Source organism: Buteo buteo, chromosome 3 (genome assembly GCF_964188355.1).
Source record: "Buteo buteo chromosome 3, bButBut1.hap1.1, whole genome shotgun sequence".
NCBI classification, from domain to species: Eukaryota; Metazoa; Chordata; class Aves; order Accipitriformes; family Accipitridae; genus Buteo; species Buteo buteo.
This window is the reverse complement of record NC_134173.1, coordinates 65552570-65571561: the sequence shown is the minus strand read 5'-3', so window position 1 is coordinate 65571561 and position 18992 is coordinate 65552570. Positions and strand designations below refer to the sequence as shown.

At 46.3% G+C, this 18992-nt stretch overlaps 1 protein-coding gene across 2 annotated transcripts in view; it reads right to left on the bottom strand.

The window, feature by feature from the left end:
* The window catches only part of ZHX2 (zinc fingers and homeoboxes 2), a 78922-nt gene that overhangs the window by 47627 nt on the left and 12303 nt on the right, over positions 1-18992 (bottom strand). The window lies entirely within an intron of this gene.

The window sequence follows — 18992 nt, the reverse complement described above, 5'->3', positions numbered from 1 at the left end:
CATCAAGCTAACAAGCCCTGGGATGCTGCTTTCCTCCGCTGCTGGCTCAGCGAGGCAGGAATACAGCGAGGCTGGGGTGCAGGCTGGGGCACTGGCAGCCGCCCACCATGTCCCCGTGCCTTGCCCCCTGGCATTTGTACCATACTAGGCATTTATTAACTTTTCACTCTAGCTTATACCTAGATTTCCCTAAAAACTACCATGATCAAAATTACCACCTTAGCGATCTGAATCACTTCTAACACTAGACTAGAAATGCCTTCTATCGAATTAAATATGCACAGCTGTGTTGGAAATGGGGGGTTTGCAGCCTGTAGATTGCAGACTGTTATTACAGCATGATTAGCAGATACAAGCATTCCTGAAAGTCGTCTGTCTCCACAAGCTGAAAATCCAGTTATCCCGACGGATCCCGAGAGCCCCAACAGCTCCCAGCTGCTGGGCTGGTCCTCATTAAACATCACCAAACCTGGCAGACTTCAGCACAAGGGAGTAACGTGCTCATGAGCATCCTTCACTTCAACACCTTTTTACAAAGCTAATAAAATTAACCTATCCCTGCCCCCATCCCCAGACAAACGCATAAAAGACAATCAAGAGTTTCCATCAAATACCTAAATACACAGTGAAAAAGCCATTAAAAAACCCCAAAGTGCTCTGAGGTCTCTGCATAAGCACACGCACACCGTGTGGACAGCGATGCTTGGAGAGGCCCAAGGATATCCCCCACACCTTTCCAGCCCCAGCAGTCTTACCCCTACCCCACTCGGCACTCAGCCGCCTTTCTCCAGCCTTTTGAACAAAGCAGAAATGGAGACAGATATTTCCACCCCACAGTAGCTGCTGCCAGCAGCCCCAGCGCTCCCTGGTAAAATCACCGGCGCTGACCTGGAAAACAGAGTAGAAGGCTCCTGCCAAGGGTTGTCTTCTCCACCTCAGCAGTGTGACAACTGCTTGCACGAGGTCTTAATCCATGCTGCACCATTTGCAAGTACCTGTGAGCAGAAGCTGTCCCAGGGAGTCACTCCAAGGCTGCAGCATGCTGCAGCTCTCCATCCTTTGCTTCCCCCAGGAAAACTTCTATAAACTACAGGAATGGACCAAACCCCTCTTTGCAATGCCTTCTTAATGTCACCAGCTGCTTTTCGAAATATTCAGAAGCATAAAAATAAGCAAAGAGCAAATAACAGCAAAATAACTGTAAATAAGAGCAAAAAGCAAATAAGCTGTCTTGGAAAAAAAAATTAAAGGAAAAAGTTTCATAGGTTTAGGCAGATTTACACTGTTATTGCAGCACTGTCACAGAAACTATTCCCCCTCTCTTAGAGCTTTAGAAGATTTCAGAAAACATGCTCTGTATCAGGATGAAACTGATCTTATATCCCGCCAGGGAGAAGCACGAGTCACGTTCTGGGGCAGCGGATGGCTGAGCCAGGCAGCCCGGGGAACCACTGAGACCACTTTTGCCCAACTGCCACTCCCAGGGGACTGCTCCGAGCCCTCGGCTGCAGGCTGCTCAGTGCCGAGACATGCCCATCCATAGTTTTACCTGAAGCCGCTAAGAAGACATGGTTTGGCTGCCAGCAGCAGCCACGCTTGGCCTCACCTGCAAGGTGAGGCAGGGGCTGGCGAGGGTCCTGGCCTGGCCTCCCTGGCACTGGACAGACAGATGGACAGCAACTCTCTGCCACTTCTCATCTCAGCGCTTTCTTAAAAAATATGCAAACAAACAACAACATTAACCCCCACAGCCCCAGCACAGAAGGATGATCCCATGCACCTTCGCTGAGGTTGTACAGCCTTTCTGCACCTTGCTTTCTGTCATTAAGTCTAGTTTATTGGGAACCACAGCACTGAACCAAAATGAAAGAGAATGGGAAAGCACCGCTCAAAGCGGATTATATTTACTTTTCAACACATCCCCCAGCTGCGGATGTCAGCACAGAGAAAGGTATATTACTTTCTTTCCTATCTCCTTAACTGTTCCCTGCTTCCTTCAACAAATCAAAGTGTTTTCTTGAAGGGTGAGAAATCTCAGTCTCGTATACTATTTTAAATTGGCAGCAAGGGCTTTAAAGCAAGGAGAAGAACGCTTGATCGCGTAAGAAAATTCAACCAGAGAGAGCGCGATGTCCTGTAGGGTTCTGGCCAACAGAAAGTTCATCATTAATTTATTTGGCTTTTAGAAGAGTTAAACTATTTTCACATTATTCCTCTTAAACCTTGCATTTCAGATTGTCACCCCCTGGTTAGTTACCTACTTGCCCATAGTAATAAATGTGTTGGAAAACAGATGTCAGACCCTCCTCTGCCAGAACCATGATTGATAACTGTTTTCCAACACAGCAGTTGCTACAGTAGCACTGTTGTAGGATGCTTTTGCTGCCCAACATACATACAGCAATAACTTTTATTTATTTTTAAACAACCGAGCTTTGGACTGTTCATCTGCTAATTAATTTTCAACACCATGGGATGTCCAGCCATAGAATCATAGAATCATAGAATTACTTAGATTGGAAAAGACCTTTAAGATCATCCAGTCCAAACGTTAACCTAGCACTGCCAAGTCCACCACTAAACCATGTCTCTAAGCGCCGCATCTACACATCTTTTAAATACCTCCAGGGATGGTGACTCCACCACTTCCCTGGGCAGCCTGTTCCAATGCTTGACAACCCTTTCAGTGAAGAAATTTTTCCTAATATCCAATCTAAACTTCCCCTGGCACAACTTGAGGCCATTCCCTCTTGTGCTATCGGTTGTTACTTGGGAGAAGAGACCGACCCCCAACTCGCTACAACCTCCTTTCAGGTAGTTGTAGAGAGTGATAAGGTCTCCCGTCAGCCTCCTTTTCTGCAGACTAAACAACCCCAGTTCCCTCAGCAGCTCCTCATAAGACTTGTGCTCTAGAACCTTCTTCACCAGCTTTGTCGCCCTTCTTTGGATGCAGCACCTCCATGTCTTTCTTGTAGCAAGGAGCCCAAAACTGAACACTGTACTCAAGGTGCGGCCTCACCCATGCTGAGTACAAGGGACGACCACTTCCCTGCTCCTGCTGGCGACACTATTTCTGATACAGGCCAGGATGCCGTCGGCCTTCTTGGCCACCTGGGCACACTGCTGGCTCCTGTTCAGCCAGCTGTCGGCCAACACCCCCAGGTCCTTTTCTGTCAGGCAGCTTTCCAGCCACTCTTCCCCAAGCCTGTAGTGTTGCAGCTCCTGTGTTCAGATCCATTGAGGTGTTATCACACAGGTTTGCTGAAGAGACGTGGTGTACGTTGTACACAGGGGACACAGCCAAGAATCACATGCTCCTTCCTCTCCCCCCGCAAATACCCAAGCTCATCACAACAGCAGTAGTATAGAGGAAAAGACCAACAGAGAGAGAACCGAAGTGAACACAATACAAAAACATGCTAACTCACATCAGTCCCCATGGTCTAAACGCATGTGCCAATTTGGAAAGGATGGGGGTCATCGTTCAAGACTGCCTATAAGAAGTATCATGCAGGCAGATAGGGCAAGTGATGCGAGCAGCAGCCCATCAACACAACTTCACGTGTTCACAATGCTATTTAACCTAGACCGCAGCCAGAAACATCACTAGCTATTTTCACCGCTTAGATTCGCTGTCAGAGTGACACAATTTAAAGCCTCTCAGTACTGCTGTTAGGATTGGCCTGGTCTCTCCAGTTTCAGCCTGATTTCCTCACCACATGACACAGCCCAACAGCAGACACTCTTTTCTCCTGCTCTTAATTCATTCCCTCTTTTGTTTCCCTCAACCCCCAAGCTGAAAAGAAAAAAAACCCCAAACCTTGGAAAAACAAAAAAAAAAGACCGATTGAGACCAGCCAGTGACTACATTTTGCTGTTACGAAAATAAATACGAGAGGAAGGGGTTTCCCTTTTCCGGCTGTTTAGACCATTCCTACTTTTGGCTTTAAGCGCCGTCGTGTTTGCAAATTCCTGCCAAACACAGCAGCCGTCAGTGCAAAAGTGGTACAAGAAACGAAATGAGCACAGGGTGTAAATATAAAGCAAGAAATCACTTCGCTCCTTTCAAATAATTGTGTTCGTGCTTCATTCATTCATGAAGACCAGCACCATTAGGTGTTATTCAGTCTCTTATTTTCAGTAAGAGTGTCCATGTGTCTATATCTGGAAAGTTAAGTGAGATGCACCTGGGTCAGCAGCCCCTACATTTGTGCCAGGTGACCTATTTTCAGCTACAAGTAATCAAGGAGCCACAAAGAGACTGTAGGAAAAGTTGCCTGGGGTCCCCTACATGTTGCTATATGGTCTTGCTCGGTGCTGAGCTTCAGCTGCCCTCCTCACTGCAAACGCCTGGAGCTGCCCATTTGAGGCGAGCATCACCCAGGGCACGTGCCTGCCTGCTGCACTTGCTCCCTGGCCGCACAGCCCCAGCACCGGCAGTTTGGTCCCCCCCTGCGCTCCAGCGTTGATGGCTTACAAACATGCAGCTGAAAAGGGAAAGTCTGCATACACCAAGCACTGAAAAACAGTGTCCGACCCCGAGGACTGCAAAGGCTTGTGGAAATCCCCATGAAGCAGTTGCTTTTGTGGCCTTTTCTCCCTGTCCTGGGGATAGCCAGCACAGCCTGGGCACCGTGTCTGCTTATTCTGTTAAGAATCAGTAACTTTGGGCCCATCCTTCCCCTCTGGCTAGATTTTAAGTTTGGGTTTTTGTAAGGAAAAGAATACAAAGGGATGGAACGAAACTTTCTCCCTACAGCCTGCCAGTCTCGCAGTCCCACAAATCTGTCCTATCAATTTATCACCTTCACTGTGGTGATGCCTGCATTGAACGCTGATTTGTTACGCCTCTGGGTCCACAGCCCTGAACAGGCTGGGATGTTTTTGGAAGTCAAAGCAATACAGGTTCAGACACTGAATGCCTGATTCCTGCAGATCTAAGTGCTGTATTTGAATCAAATTAAGATTTGGATTCTACTTATATTGGAATGCATCTGTAGCAGCGGATGCATTTTACAGCTTTCTACCTGATTCAGGATCCAGGGCATAATTACATTTCTGAGAGCAAATCCTGCTACTATTTGGATACACCTTTGCCACTCACTCCACTAGGAGTAGGTCTGAACCAAGGAAGATAAAGTGCAATTCACATCCTACTGTGAAGTGCTGTTCAGGAGAAATGCACTTTCACCCTTTAAAAATCAGACAAAACCAGATTTCACACAAAATTTATCCTACCCTTCCACATAACCAGCAACATGACATTAATTTCTTCCATCTCATGATATATTTAATGAGGGGGAAAAAAAAGGTACACGTGCACACCCCTTTCTCCAGTGCTCCTTATTATTCTTCCAGAACAATTCTTCAAAGCTGCTGAGATCACTGTATGTTACCTCCTTTTTGAAGGATCAGATACATTGCATCAAAAAGCATGCAGGAAAAGTTCTAGGGCATGAAACCAATTTTTGTGCACTTTTATCTGGGTCAGCTTTTCTATTGATTCTGCAAATACCATATCATTTTTTTAAAGCTAAGGTTTTTTTAGTTTAAAAAGAAGAAAAAGAGAACATCAGAACTTAAGTCAAACATCCGTCTGAGCCAAGGATTAGTTTTGCTGGGTGACTCCAAATCAAAAAGGTAGATTTTTTTTTATAATAAAGTCCAACTAACAGTGAAAGAGCATCTGGATTGATTTCTAAATTCAGTAAATGCCCTCTTTCCATACTGCTTCTGTGTTTATTAAATACTATTTAACGCCTTTGCTGTTAGGTGTACAAAACTTAGCTGACAACATCTAGGAAAGCTAACGTGAGACAAACACATTAAAAACACGCACACACACATTTTACCATGAATTCATCCCTTCCTTTCTCTGCCCCTCTGCCAAGTTTTCCTCCATGGTTATGAACTATTTGGCACCATCTCCAGCTTTGCTTTATGTCCTTTCATCAACACCAATGTGTGTCTTGAGGCACTCTGAAATAGAAATAATAAGTAAGAACTGGCCTCAGGTGACAAAAGGCTGGATCCTGGTTTAGGAGATTGGTGACTTGCTGCAGACATCTTGAAGGTCTCATATCAACTTCATCTGTACACACAGGTGGGAAATGGAGAAAGGACACTTCTAGGAGGATGCCTACCAACACATGACAGCTTGTAGTAGGAACAACTGTCCTGGTTTCAGCTGGGATAGAGTTAATTGTCTTCCTGGTATAGTGCTGTGGTTTTGAGTTAGGTATGAGAAAAATGTTGATAACACTGATGTTTTCAGTTATTGCTAAGTAATATTTAGTCTTAAGTCAAGGATTTTTCAGCTTCGCATGCCCAGCCAGCAAGAAGGCTGGAGGGGCACAAGAAGTTGGGAGGGGACACAGCCAGGGCAGCTGACCCAAACTGGCCAAAGGGGTATTCCACGCCATGTGATGTCATGTCTAGTATATAAACTGGGGGGGAGTGGGGGTGGGGGGATCGCTGCTCGGGGACTAACTGGGCGTCTATTGGCGGGTGGTGAGCAATTGCATTGTGCATCACTTGTATATTACAATCCTTTTATTATTACTGTTGTCATTTTATTAATGTTACCGTTATCATTATTAGTTTCTTCTTTTCTGTTCTATTAAACTGTTATTATCCTAACCCATGAGTTTTACTTCTTTTCCTGATTTTTTCCCCATCCCACTGGATAGGGGAGGGAAGTGAGTGAGCGGCTGTGTGGTGCTTACTTCCTGGCTGGGGTTAAACCACGACAACAACTCAGAAAATTTGCTTGCAACTCCAGATGACAGCAGAAAAAAATATATAAAGTAGTTGGGAATTCTAATTAACTTTTGGTGAAAACAAAGAGCTAATGAACTGGTTCTAAAGTGCTTTTCCAGGATGGAGTCCTTTTACTTCTGAGAGATGCTTTTGTGCATATTTTGGTGGTGGGATGCTGGGAATAACAACACATTGCCCAAGAGTGGTGCCTGCTTTGGCAAGACCTCATTTCACAGGGACCCGTGCACACAGCGAGCAGGGCCATTTGCACACACACTTCCAAGACAGAGCTTGAGAAGGGTCTAAGCCAAACATTTCTTTCCTGCTCTGGGATACCCATCTGGCATGCTCAAGATCCAGAGAATGGTCAGGACAGATCCCTCAGCCTTTTTATATTCCATTTTCCCAGTCTGGAGAGCTGGGATGGAAAGATAAGTAATCATTTACACCACACCAGTTGTGTAACAGAAACAACTCCCCCAGCTTAACAGCTTAACGATTTCTGATATGCAAATGATTAAACCCCAGCATTTTCTCGCCACAATTTTTACTCAGTTAAGACTTGTCTTCATTAGGGACACCGTGCCAGTCCTGCAAGAGCCTGCTGGATGCTGCCTCCAGCGTTGCACATCTGTAACCAAAGAGCCGCAGACAAGTGAGATGCCCTCACCGCGGCAAGGCCGGAGGTCCCCTCGCCTAAGGGTGTCTTTCCTTCCAGCACCCCACCACAACCAACTCCATCCACGGCTGAACTGCAGTTCTTAATATACTTCTATCTGCAAGAATTATTGCTATATTACACCCCGCCTTCTCTCTTCCCTCACGCATTAACTGGTTGCTTGGAGGTTTGCAACCTTTTGAGGAAAACGCCTTGAAAAGTAAGACTGGAGAGGCTCACGTTAAATAGGGAAATGAAAACGCATTGCCAGCAACCCCGAAAAACTAGGCCAGGCTTCTCTCGACCAAATCTCCAGGTATCTCTGAGGCAGCAACAGTTGGCACAATTCTTAAAATACGCACAGGCTGATTAAAGGCTGGCTTACAGCACTCACTACACTTAAAGCATTAGCGGTGAATTTTAAAATCAAACAGACATGATGATTTTTGAAGGAAACCTTCTCCAAACGCAGGGCTGCTCGCTGAACCTCCTCCCTGGCTTGCTCTCCCATCGCAAAACACACCGAGAGATCACCTTGGGACATCCAGAATTCCCAAACTTGGTACCAACAGAGGTACCAACACCTCGGATGTTGGTCCAAATCCAAACCAGTGGCTGTTTCAGCGTTGAAGCAGGGTTGCAAACCCCAACCTTCCTGGGCTCCTGCCCGCCAGCCGCCATACTGCTCCTTCCCCAAGGGCTGGGCTGCGGCGCCGGCCTTGGCGGGAGATGTGGTGCGGATGGCAGAGGGGAAAACGGAGGGGCGAGCAGGGGCAACCGGCCGACGGACCTCCCTGCCGGAGGAGGCAACTGCAGAGCAGACTTTCACACAAACACATATCCCACCCTAACAGGACACTTTCCCTGGGGAAATGCTTTTTTTTTACCCTGTGCGCCACATCCCAGGCCCTCTCCTTCATCTGCTCCCCTCATGGTGTAAAAGCTTCGTTAGCGGAGAGGAGCGGAGCCCTGCCCGCCCTCCTCGCTCCTGTTAGTGACCGTAAAAAGCGGGACTGAGTAACCAGCAAATACCTTCCCCTCCTCTCCCTCGCACCAGGGGAAATGAGGGCCGCCTTCCTTCAGCTGCTTTCCCCACTCTCCTGTCAAGTATCAGAGCACGCACCCACCATAATGAATTTAGTACGGGAAGCGTTTTCATCCTCTTATTACGGAAGAGGTAAAGCAAGACTGATAGTTCGGATTTATTTATGTCACTTCAGTTTAAATTAAGGCTGTGCCTTTGCAAGATTTCAAATCTGGCTTTGTCGTGCCTATTCCTCGACTGAGACCACCATGTCCCAGCACTGCAAAGCGCTGCCCGGCTATGATCCCCCCGGCAGACCCCAGCTGCCGGGCGGACGGTGCCCCCGGCAGCCTATCACCCCTGCAATCACCGGCGGCTGCCATTTCTGTACCAGGCTGAGGGCTGCCGGCACTGCAATGCTCGGGGGAGCAGGGTAGGCTCCGGCTCCCATTGCCACTGGGTCACCCTGTACCGTCACTCACCCCGCACCCTCAGACGTGTGCTTCAGCCTGCTTACTAACACTTGCTAATTTAAATATTTAGGCCACTTTGCAACAAACTTAGATGCTTTTGTGCTTGCGCTCTTGCATATGGACTTCAATAAATGGGTTTTGGCCACCCGTCCCACAGTAGGTTATAATACATGGGGCAGTTTATCGTCTTCGTCACAGCTATCAGGCAAACGGGTTAATGTACGAATATGCTGAACCTGAATGGACTCTCAAACTGGATTCAGAAATAACTACGGGCAAATATATAGTCAGAGGTCACCAGAGAAAGCGACTGGTAATGCTCACATTTATACAGAACCATAGAATAGTTTGGGCTGGAAGGGACCTTTAAAGGTCATCTAGTCCAACTCCCAACATATATACAACCTCTCAATGAGGGAAACAGCAGCTTTGAAGTATCTCGTATACAGAAAGTTAAGTAAACACGTTCAAATAAAGCTTAGCAACCCTCCAAATCCAGGAGGGTAGTTACGGCTCTCTTTAGCCTGTCTTTCATGTATCTTCAAAGTGGTCTGTGAAATCGGTCATAACTTTGCCACTCGATTTCCTTCCTTTGTAAGACTTTATGACAACTTCTGAATAACTGGCAATATCAGCCAAAACATCCTCCACTGTCCAAAGGCAAACTGCACAGCTTGGATTTAATTTGTATTTATGTCCTTGCATTTTCCAGATTAAATGTGTGGTCTAAGCAAAAACCTCAGCCAGAGTCTACTGCCTTCATCCAAACTCAGCCATGACCTCTCACATGTCTCACTGAAACAACCAGGACCCCACTTGGGCCCTGAAATCCCTTTTATTCAGACCATTCTGCCCTACAAGGAGCTCTGTAATGCTCCATTCAAAGATGAACAGTGCTTGGAAATTTTATTCTTGATGGAAGCTGTATTTGAAATGTTTTTCTACTGTCCTCAGTGGGGTTTCACATTTTGCATGTGTGACAAAGCAGACATCATCAGCAAGAAGCTATAGATCTTGACTGCACAAAACTACCCTAAATCTAGAGTATCCATGGACCAAATTTGACCCCTAGAATCAAGATGCTCAAATCTCCTCTGCTGCTAAAATAAAGGCAGAATCTGGTCCTGGAAGCTTAAGGTTGCTCCTCAGTTTGCAGCAGAGCCTAACTAGAAATCTGTCAAGTTTCTAGTCCACACCTCAAACAGCCTTGTCAAGTTGTACAATTGGCAAGAAGCAGCCAAGGCAGGGTTTTATTGTCAGGGAATGTAAACAAATAGCAGGCAGTGCTGCTCATCTATCTCAGGTTGGTGCGTATAATTTTAATTAAAGCATTTATGTAAATACAGATGCAAATTAGGTTCAGTATAGCATCTGGCAAATTACTATCAGAGCCCTGAGGCTACTGGCAAATTATCAGCATGAGCTTTCATGATGTGAAGATACCAAATCCAGTCTTGGTCCAGACGCTGTGTATTTTACTTGGCTTAAATTGGCAGTAAACCACCATATTGGTACATACATAAGAAGTTAAATAGTCTTCCATTGGAAAAAGAGCTCTTAGGAGGTAAACCAACATCATTAAAATCCGTTCCTTAGACAGCCTATGTCTAGCAAGAAAAAAAAAACCTTTTGCATTTCTGCAACACCTATCAAAGGAATGCAAAGTGTCTCTGAAATGTTAATTAATCCATACTGTCCCCAAGGGAGATCTATTTTAAAGATGGTTATATGGAGTCTGCATTAATCTCTCATTTGCCAAAGGCTCACAGGAGGGAAAGCCACAGAGATCGAATCTGGACCTAGGAGCCTTGATTCCCTGCTCCTCCACATTCTCATCACAAGACCTCCCTCCCCAAAAATCACAAGAACTCGCTCACACCAAAGAGGTGTGAACCTCTTTGGCCTACATATCATTGCCTCAAAGTAGTGTTAACTTCAAAACCTTGTTAAAACTGCAAAGGCGATTACATGACAAGAAAAATAAGGGAAAACAAATCACAAGGGAAGAAAAAAAACCCCTAATTTTTGAAAATTGAAGGAATGTTTAGATCATGCTGAAAGGATCTTATCTTTGGAAAATGAAAAGGTATGACCAAGACAATGTTCACAGCAATAACACCATCAACTTCTGGTTATTCCTTCCCTGAAGTGCATTTTCATCTTCAGGGCCTTGCAAGTGAAGATCAATTTCCATTCTTTCAGAACGCTCCATACTAAGACCAGCGCTTGGAAAGAGTCAATAGCTCCTAAGGCTTAAGAGCACACTTAACTTGATCAACTTCAATGATGCTTAAGCACATGCTTAACATTTTCCTGCAATACCCTTGCAGATTTCCCAGGGTATGAATTTCCCCCCGGCACTGAATGAAGTGAAATCACATTTCCAATTTATTCAGAATGGATGCAGAAGTTGACTGGAAACAATTGTTATTACTGGTGACAAAGAACAGGAGAAGGAAATGCAGTAAGGTTTGGAGTCACACAGGTACATTCACAGCGTGACCGAACATGACACATACATGACATATCATTACTGTGACAACATTGCTTGCAAGACATGTGTAACCAGCATTTTGTAAGCATATGGTCATATACTGGCCCCTTCCTGTGCTCAAAATTAAAAACAAAACAGAGGGACAGGAGCTAAAGACATCAAGCCACAGACTGGCCAGTTTGCATTCCTTTGCCCTGATACCAGTTATAATGACTGCACATTCATTTAAATGCTTTGTTTATTGACTTGTTTATTTGTCTTTAGCATTTTGCTTCCAAACCCCCCCCCCAATAAACAGGTAAAAGTAGCAAGTGTTCTTTTTGAACCTTGGGACGCTGGTGTGAATTACTACAGTAACAGTGAGTTCCTAGCTGCAAGGAGAGTGTGGAAGAGGGGGAACTGGGAATGGAGACATAATTAAGAACATTATACTGAGGTCCCATCTCCTTGATCTGTTGGAACAGGTTATACATGAGAGCTGCATGCCCTGGGAAGCTGGGCATCCTGATCTCCATGGCTATGAAGCGAACTGGCACATATATATATATATATATGTGTGTGTGTATATATATATATAAAAATATAGGAAACTTGCTGGAGAGAAGTAACATTTCAGGCTCGTCTCCTCTGTAGCGTGTTTGCATCTTGACTGGACCCTGCTCTAGCAAAATAATTTTCTGGGTCCCTTCTGCAGGAAGAAAAAACGCCAAGTTTCACTGAGGGGGTGCGGGGTAAAGACTGTTACAAAAGATGAGACACTTCCCATTCTTATTCTGGGAGAAAACCAAGCTGAAATCACAGCCTTGCCATGTATTTGTTTCAAGTCAGAACCCACATTCCTCACGGAGGCCAAGCTGGCGATCTCGATGCTTTCTTCTTGATAATCACATCTCAATAGACTTTTATCTGATCTGAGACTTAATTGGGCAATTCCAGTAGACCAAATGATTGCACTAGTTTTGCCAAAGGCAGTAAGTAACTTTAAACATACAAGCAGACAGATAAATAAGAGACTTGCAGGTCTGACGTGACATTTGCCATCTGTGGCACTCAGCTGGCACATCCTTAGGTACCTGCTCAGAAATCGGTGTGTCCTACACTGTACTGAGAAGCCAAGCTATTCAGGTAGCAACTCATAACCCAGGCACACAGGTGCACCAGAGGAAAAGAAGAGGGAAGAGGGTATGGTCCCAGCCAGGCTATGGGAGAGGAGGTTTGAATTCTCCACATGACCTTGTGTAAACCATTTTTATTCCTCAGTGCTTCCACACCTAACTCTTTTAACAAAACTTTTCTGTATCACAAATACTGGGATGGTAAATATGCAAGCAGATACCAGGTCCTTTAATTTTAAGAGAGATGGGATCAAATAAGCACCGATAAACCGCTCTCTTCTCTGCTTCTCCAACGAGGCTGGGGATGACCTTGAGGTGTTCTCGAGCAAAGAAACTCTAAAAGGCTGGGGAGGAAGACAGGAGCAGTATTTCACCAAAAGACCTGTAGTAGCAGTGTAACAACATAAGGTCTTGAAGGAAGCCAAGGATTAAAACTCAGTGTGGAAAGAGAGAATTGTATTGGCTTTGTGTGGCAAGGTTTTGGGGGGGGGGGGCGGGAGTGATACAGGGGTGGCTTCTGTAAGAAGCTGCTGGAAGCTTCCCCTGTGTTTGACAGAGCCCATACCAGCCGGCTCTGAGACAGACCCATCACCAGCCAAGGCCGAGCCAATCAGTGATAGTGGTAGCACCTCTGAAATAACACATTTAAGAAGGAAAAAAAGTTGGGACGGACGGAAATGGCAGCCGGAGGGAGGAGTGAGAACATGTGAGAGAAACAGCCCTGCAGACCCCCAGGTCAGTGAAGAAGGAGGGGGAGGAGATGCTCCAGGCGCCGGAGCAGAGATTCCCCTGCAGCCCGTGGTGAAGACCCTGGTGAGGCAGGCTGTCCCCCTGCAGCCCAGGGAGGTCCACGGTGGAGCAGATCTCCACCTGCAGCCCGGGGAGGACCCCACGCCGGAGCAAGTGGATGCCCAAAGGAGGCTGTGACCCTGTGGGAACCCCGCGCTGGAGCAGGCTCCTGGCAGGACCTGCGGATCTGTGGAGAGAGGAGCCCACGGAGCAGGTTTTCTGGCAGGACTTGTGACCCCGTGGGGGACCCACGCTGGAGCAGTGTGCCCCTGAAGGACTGCAGCCCGTGGAAAGGACCCATGCTGGAGCAGTTCATGAAGAACTGCAGCCCGCGGGAAGGACCCACGTTGGAGAAGTTTGTGGAGGACTGTCTCCCATGGGAGGGACCCCACGCTGGAGCAGGGGAAGAGTGTGAGGAGCCCTTGTGAGGAGTTGAGGAGGATAAAGCGGCAGAAAATAACGTGTGATGAACTGACCGTAAACCCCATGCCTGTCCCCCTGCACCGCTGGGGGGGTTGGTAGAGAATCTGGGAGTGAAGTGGTGCCTGGGAAGAAGGGAGGAGTGGAGGGAAGGTGTTCTGAGATTTGGTTTTATTTCTCATTACCCTACTCTGGTTGATTTGTAATAAATTGAGTTAATTTTCCCCAAGCTGAGTCTGTTTCGCCCGTGACGGTAATTGGTGAATGATCTCTCCTGTCCTTATCTCGACCTGCAGGCTCTTTGTTATATTTTCTCTCCCCTGTCCAGCTGAGGAGGGGGAATGATAGAACGGCTTTGGTGGGCACCTGGCGTCCACCCAGGGTCAACCCACCACAAGAGTACATGGTAAAAACCCAAAAGTTACCCATCTTTCAAGACTCAGGGGACGAAGCTGTGCTAGGAAGAGGGAAGGGGGTCACTTTGCCCAAGAGGTAAAGTTGTGCCTTGTTTCCTCTGTCTGTGTATTTTCCCACTTTTTATTTTTGTATCTTGAAGCATTATCCAGCATTAGATGGCACATAGCTAGAATAACAGCCGCCATGCCCCACTCCAGAGCGCAGCAGGAAGACCAGAACCACCCCACGAAGAAGGACGATGAGAGAGGACCTACAAACATTATAATACGCCTTTCACCTCCGCTTTACTGAGGAGGATTTGAAAACACCCCTTTAAAAATTTACAGGAACCAAGACCCCAGAAGCACTCCAGCAGCAGACGAACACCCACATCATCTTGTCAAAACGCTACAGGGCAGACAGGGCTATCACAGCAAAGCCCTGGTCTACAAGAACCCAGCATGAGTCCCTCGTAGCCTGAAGAATGGGCGGCTTCCCCAGCGTACACACGCTGTGCCTCGGGGGCCATGGCCATGTCACTCGGGAATCACACCTCTCCACGCTTTTTGGCCAGTACAGCTTTGCTGGCAGAAGTCTGTAGTGTAGGCATGGCTTAACCCCAAGCTATTTTCAGAAGAAGACGAGATGCGAGCTAACTTCCCAGCATGTTACAACCCGCTTTGTGATACAAAATTCAGCCTTTGTGCCTTTCCACACAGAGCTGCTCAGTCCACTGGCAGTGGAGACCATCAGATGCTGTCAAGTAAGAGTCATGACGCCGATGCTGTGAAACAAATGGTTTTTATAAAAAGCCTGACAGGACAGTTTTCATTGATATGCAGACTCTAGATGAGCGCTGTTTTGGGCCCCATCACGTCACATTAGTGCAGAAGGACTCAACTACTTGAGCACAGCAGTTGCAAGGTGAATATGCACTCCTTAAGCCAAGGCAAGCACAATACATAAACAGTATCAGTGGCAAAAACGAGAAACTAACACATCTCAAAGGACAATTAAACTCTTCTGAAAAGGCCAAGTTTAGCAGGTCTTGCAGGACAGCTTCATTCCAGAGTCAACCAGGAGCCATTTTATTTGGCTGGCTGACCTGTTCCCCATTTCTACCCATGAACTACAATGCTGGTTTTGCCCTTTCTTCCTCTTAATTTTAGGCTTAGATAATATTTTCCTGAGTCAGAATTTACCGTTAACCAAAGCGGCTGCTGGCTGGAGTACCTACCAACCTAAACGCACATGAAAATGTAAGCTAACACTTCCAAACCTGGGTACCCCACTAGCCCACCTGAGACCACAAGGCAAACACAGATATAACTAATGAACAGTTGGTTTCTACCAAAAATGCTGGAGACCCACAAGTTCCAGTGAACTACTGGTACCGCATTGATTACTTAGATGCCAAGACATCACTTTAAAGGCTAGACTTTAGAAACCACTATTCATAAATGTGAGCAATCATTTTTATCTTGACAAGACATGAGTACACTGGCAGAAAAGGAAAATGAATAACGAGTTGCAGCACTCTGCAAAGCATGGTCCAGTCCTCAGTCCCAAAGTGTTGAAATCAGGAATCTGTCCAAGAGTGTGAACTGACACGCTTCTTCCTTGGAAACATAACCCACAGCTGAGTGGCATGCAGAAGACACATCTGGAATTCCTCTGCTGCCAGCAGCTCTTTTAGTTCATGTTATGACATCAAGAACCAAAAGTTGATGTTTCTACAGAGAACCCCTCCCTCTTCCAGTTATTTTGTAGGATACAGTAAGTTTCTACTTACTGAAAATGTTAATGATCGCTGTGATCTCACATCATCAATTCTTGACCATTGGTGCCTTTGGCAACAATGAGACACAGCCTCCAACATTTTGAATTACACTGGTCTTCCCTCTGCTCAGGAACAGAGATTTTGCAACATCCCTTATCTGTGATTCAACCCCAAACTCAGAGAGGAGGAACAGGGTCTGTTTTGGGCAGAGTCCTCCTAACAACCAAGGAAGAAGTGAGGAAAGGGCTCCCAAAACTTAGGTGGAGCTTCATGCCCTTTCTGGGATGAGGGGGCAGATCTTCCACGAGGAAGAGAGCAGCTCTACAGATGGAGACATAACAGCACCACTGATAACTAAAAAAATAAGGACTATCTGCTCTGCAGCCTCCACTGCAGCTGCCTCTGGAAGAGCTGCACCAGCCAAGGGACAGGGACTTGATTCCTGCATCTATCCATCTTCTAGCTTTTGGAGGAGTTGCTTCAATGAAGAATGACAAGAGTCGCTCAATATCTGGATGCTATTCTTGCAGCAGCAGAGTCCCAGAAGTCTTCCCCAAAGACACTTATGCTAGTTTTGAGAGCAAAACCAGATGACATTCAGCATGCTGCCGTGATATTCCTGGAGATGAATGTGACAACGGAGTCCCACCAGGGCCTGCTGCAGTCATACAGGGCACAATATGACCATGTTCTACCACTAAGTTGTGGCTACCACCAGGCTACCTGAGCAGGCTCTTCACCTTGTCCTAGCTGTATGAAATTAAGCTGTTAAGATAAACCCTTAAACACTGCTTTGGTGAAGGACGGGACTTTAAAATTCTACCCTGGATCCACCGTAACTTTGCTCCATCAACTAAAAGGAATAGCTTCAGGAGAGAAACCAAACATCCCTTGTAATTTGACATAATGTGGGATAAAATATTCACATTCTGTAAGAAATAATAATGAAAAAGTTATACCAGGGAATGCTTCTGATACGGATCTATTTTGCCGCCTAGCTCCACTCTGGTGCTACCCGCAAGCCCAGAAGCTCAAACAGTATTAAAGGCTGGTCATTCCTGACACACCCTGCCTCTTCCACACACACCGAACTCTTTTTACTCTAAACTCTAGCTGCATATGGAAAAGACGTTAAACTTTGTACCGACCAGTCCTCACTCCTGGAGTCATACCTGTTCTCTTTAAAGCATATCCCCCTACTTTACTAAAAAAAAAAGCCTCCCACGTGTATTTACACTAATGTTTGGTCTGCAGATGGCTGTGGGAAAGAAATATAGATTTTAATCTGCCTGGTGCACCAACAGCCGAGCTGCAGTTGGGATTTAGTGGACAGACTCTTCATTGCTGGTAGATGTAAGTGATGGGAAAAACACAATTTTATCTCCAAAATCTGGATGGAAGGGAAAAACAGCTTCTCTGCTGCTTTTTGGTACCGGAGGGAGCTAAAACAACTGGCATCTTCCCAGGGAAAGCACTACTCAGAGCTCCTCTCTGTGATCATGTAGGAGCTCTGTTTGGGATGGGATGGGAACAACTTGTAGCAATGGCTTCAGATGAGGCTTGCTGAGTGTCCCCCTCTTTCATACTAACCAGACTTTAATCAAAAGCAGCATTACAGTTTTGGGCAAAACCATTTCCATCCTCTGCTGGCTTCCCACTGCTTGGCTCCAGGCAAATTGTTCGACTTTTGTACCTCAGTTTCCCATCTGTTAAACAAGAGTAATAAAACCTCCCTAGAGGTATCATTTACACCTTGGTGCTTGCAGAGCATGATGCAAAGGAAAGCACTACAGGAACTACAGATCATCAGTAAAGCAGCCAAGACTCTCCTAAGAAGGCAGAAGACCAGACGGTAGACTAGGTTAGTCTGGTTATGAATCTGATGTGTTACAGGGGGTTGTCTGGAGTAACGGCTCACCAACGGACCAACTGAGCCACTGATGCTCCAGAAACCACCTGCCCGCTTGATCCCTACGTCCAGATGTGCCATGCAAGCTCAAAAAGCCAAAAAAGAGAAGCTGCCAGCTTCTTCATATTCATGAGCTCTTTAATAATGCTCAACAAAACTTGGAGGCATGTTCTCTGCTGTTGCTCTTGCCCTTTTGCACAGCGAGCAAGTCATAAATATTTCAGGGAAAGAGTCCAGAAAATTTCCAAGATTGGTCCTAGCCTTTTACAGCATTAATGAGCAGGCCATTAATAGTTAATGAAGCAGCTGCTGGTGATCTCAGAGGTAACAGCAAGATGAGAACAGCAGTGTTTGCCCATTCACTACAATGTGATAATGTGAAGGAATGGCTTGATCCTCTTATCAAATCCTCCCCATCACAGCAAGACCCAGGACGTGATCACAGCACCTCCAGCAGAATCACACCTGACCCCCCTGCCCTGCTGCTGTCACCCAGCAGGGACGGTGGGTGACTGCTGCAAAGTGTCCGAACCAACTGTCCCGATGCTCTGGGTACATCCGTGGGAGTGGAAAGGCCTCAGTGCTGCATCTTACTTAAACACAAGTTCAATGTCCCAAACACTTATCCAGCTAGGACCACACAATGCATGTGTGCAGGAGCGTGTGTGCACCCTGTAGTCATACATACGTAAAAATGCCGATAAAAAGAGTAAGGGTTTGGGCCTTTTAAAGGTCTCAGCTGCTTGTTCAAAGCTGTACCTTGAAAGCCAAATTCACAATAGAATTAGGCAGCCAACTTCAAAGAACAGCTCCTGTGATGTCAGCCTTGCATACAGCAAGGACTCTGGTGAAAAGGTATTTTTGCTATACTTACTCTTTCATACCTCTGAACTGACATCGCCTTGTCTGCAGCCAGGAAAGCACGTCACCTTTTGGTAATTCCACTTGCCGGGAGCTTTACTGAGGAAGGGCACCACATGGCTGCTGCCTGCCAGCCAGGCTGCCGGGAGCAACTCCAGCCCTACAGCCCGGGCAGGGGCAAAACGAAAGGAGGATGGCAAGAAGAACTGGGTAAAAGTTTGGACACTGCCAAACTCCATTTCCTTCTTTTTATCCCTGGCAGTATCACTGATTTTTAAGGGATTTGTGAGGTTGGTTTCCAGCTGCCTCCACAT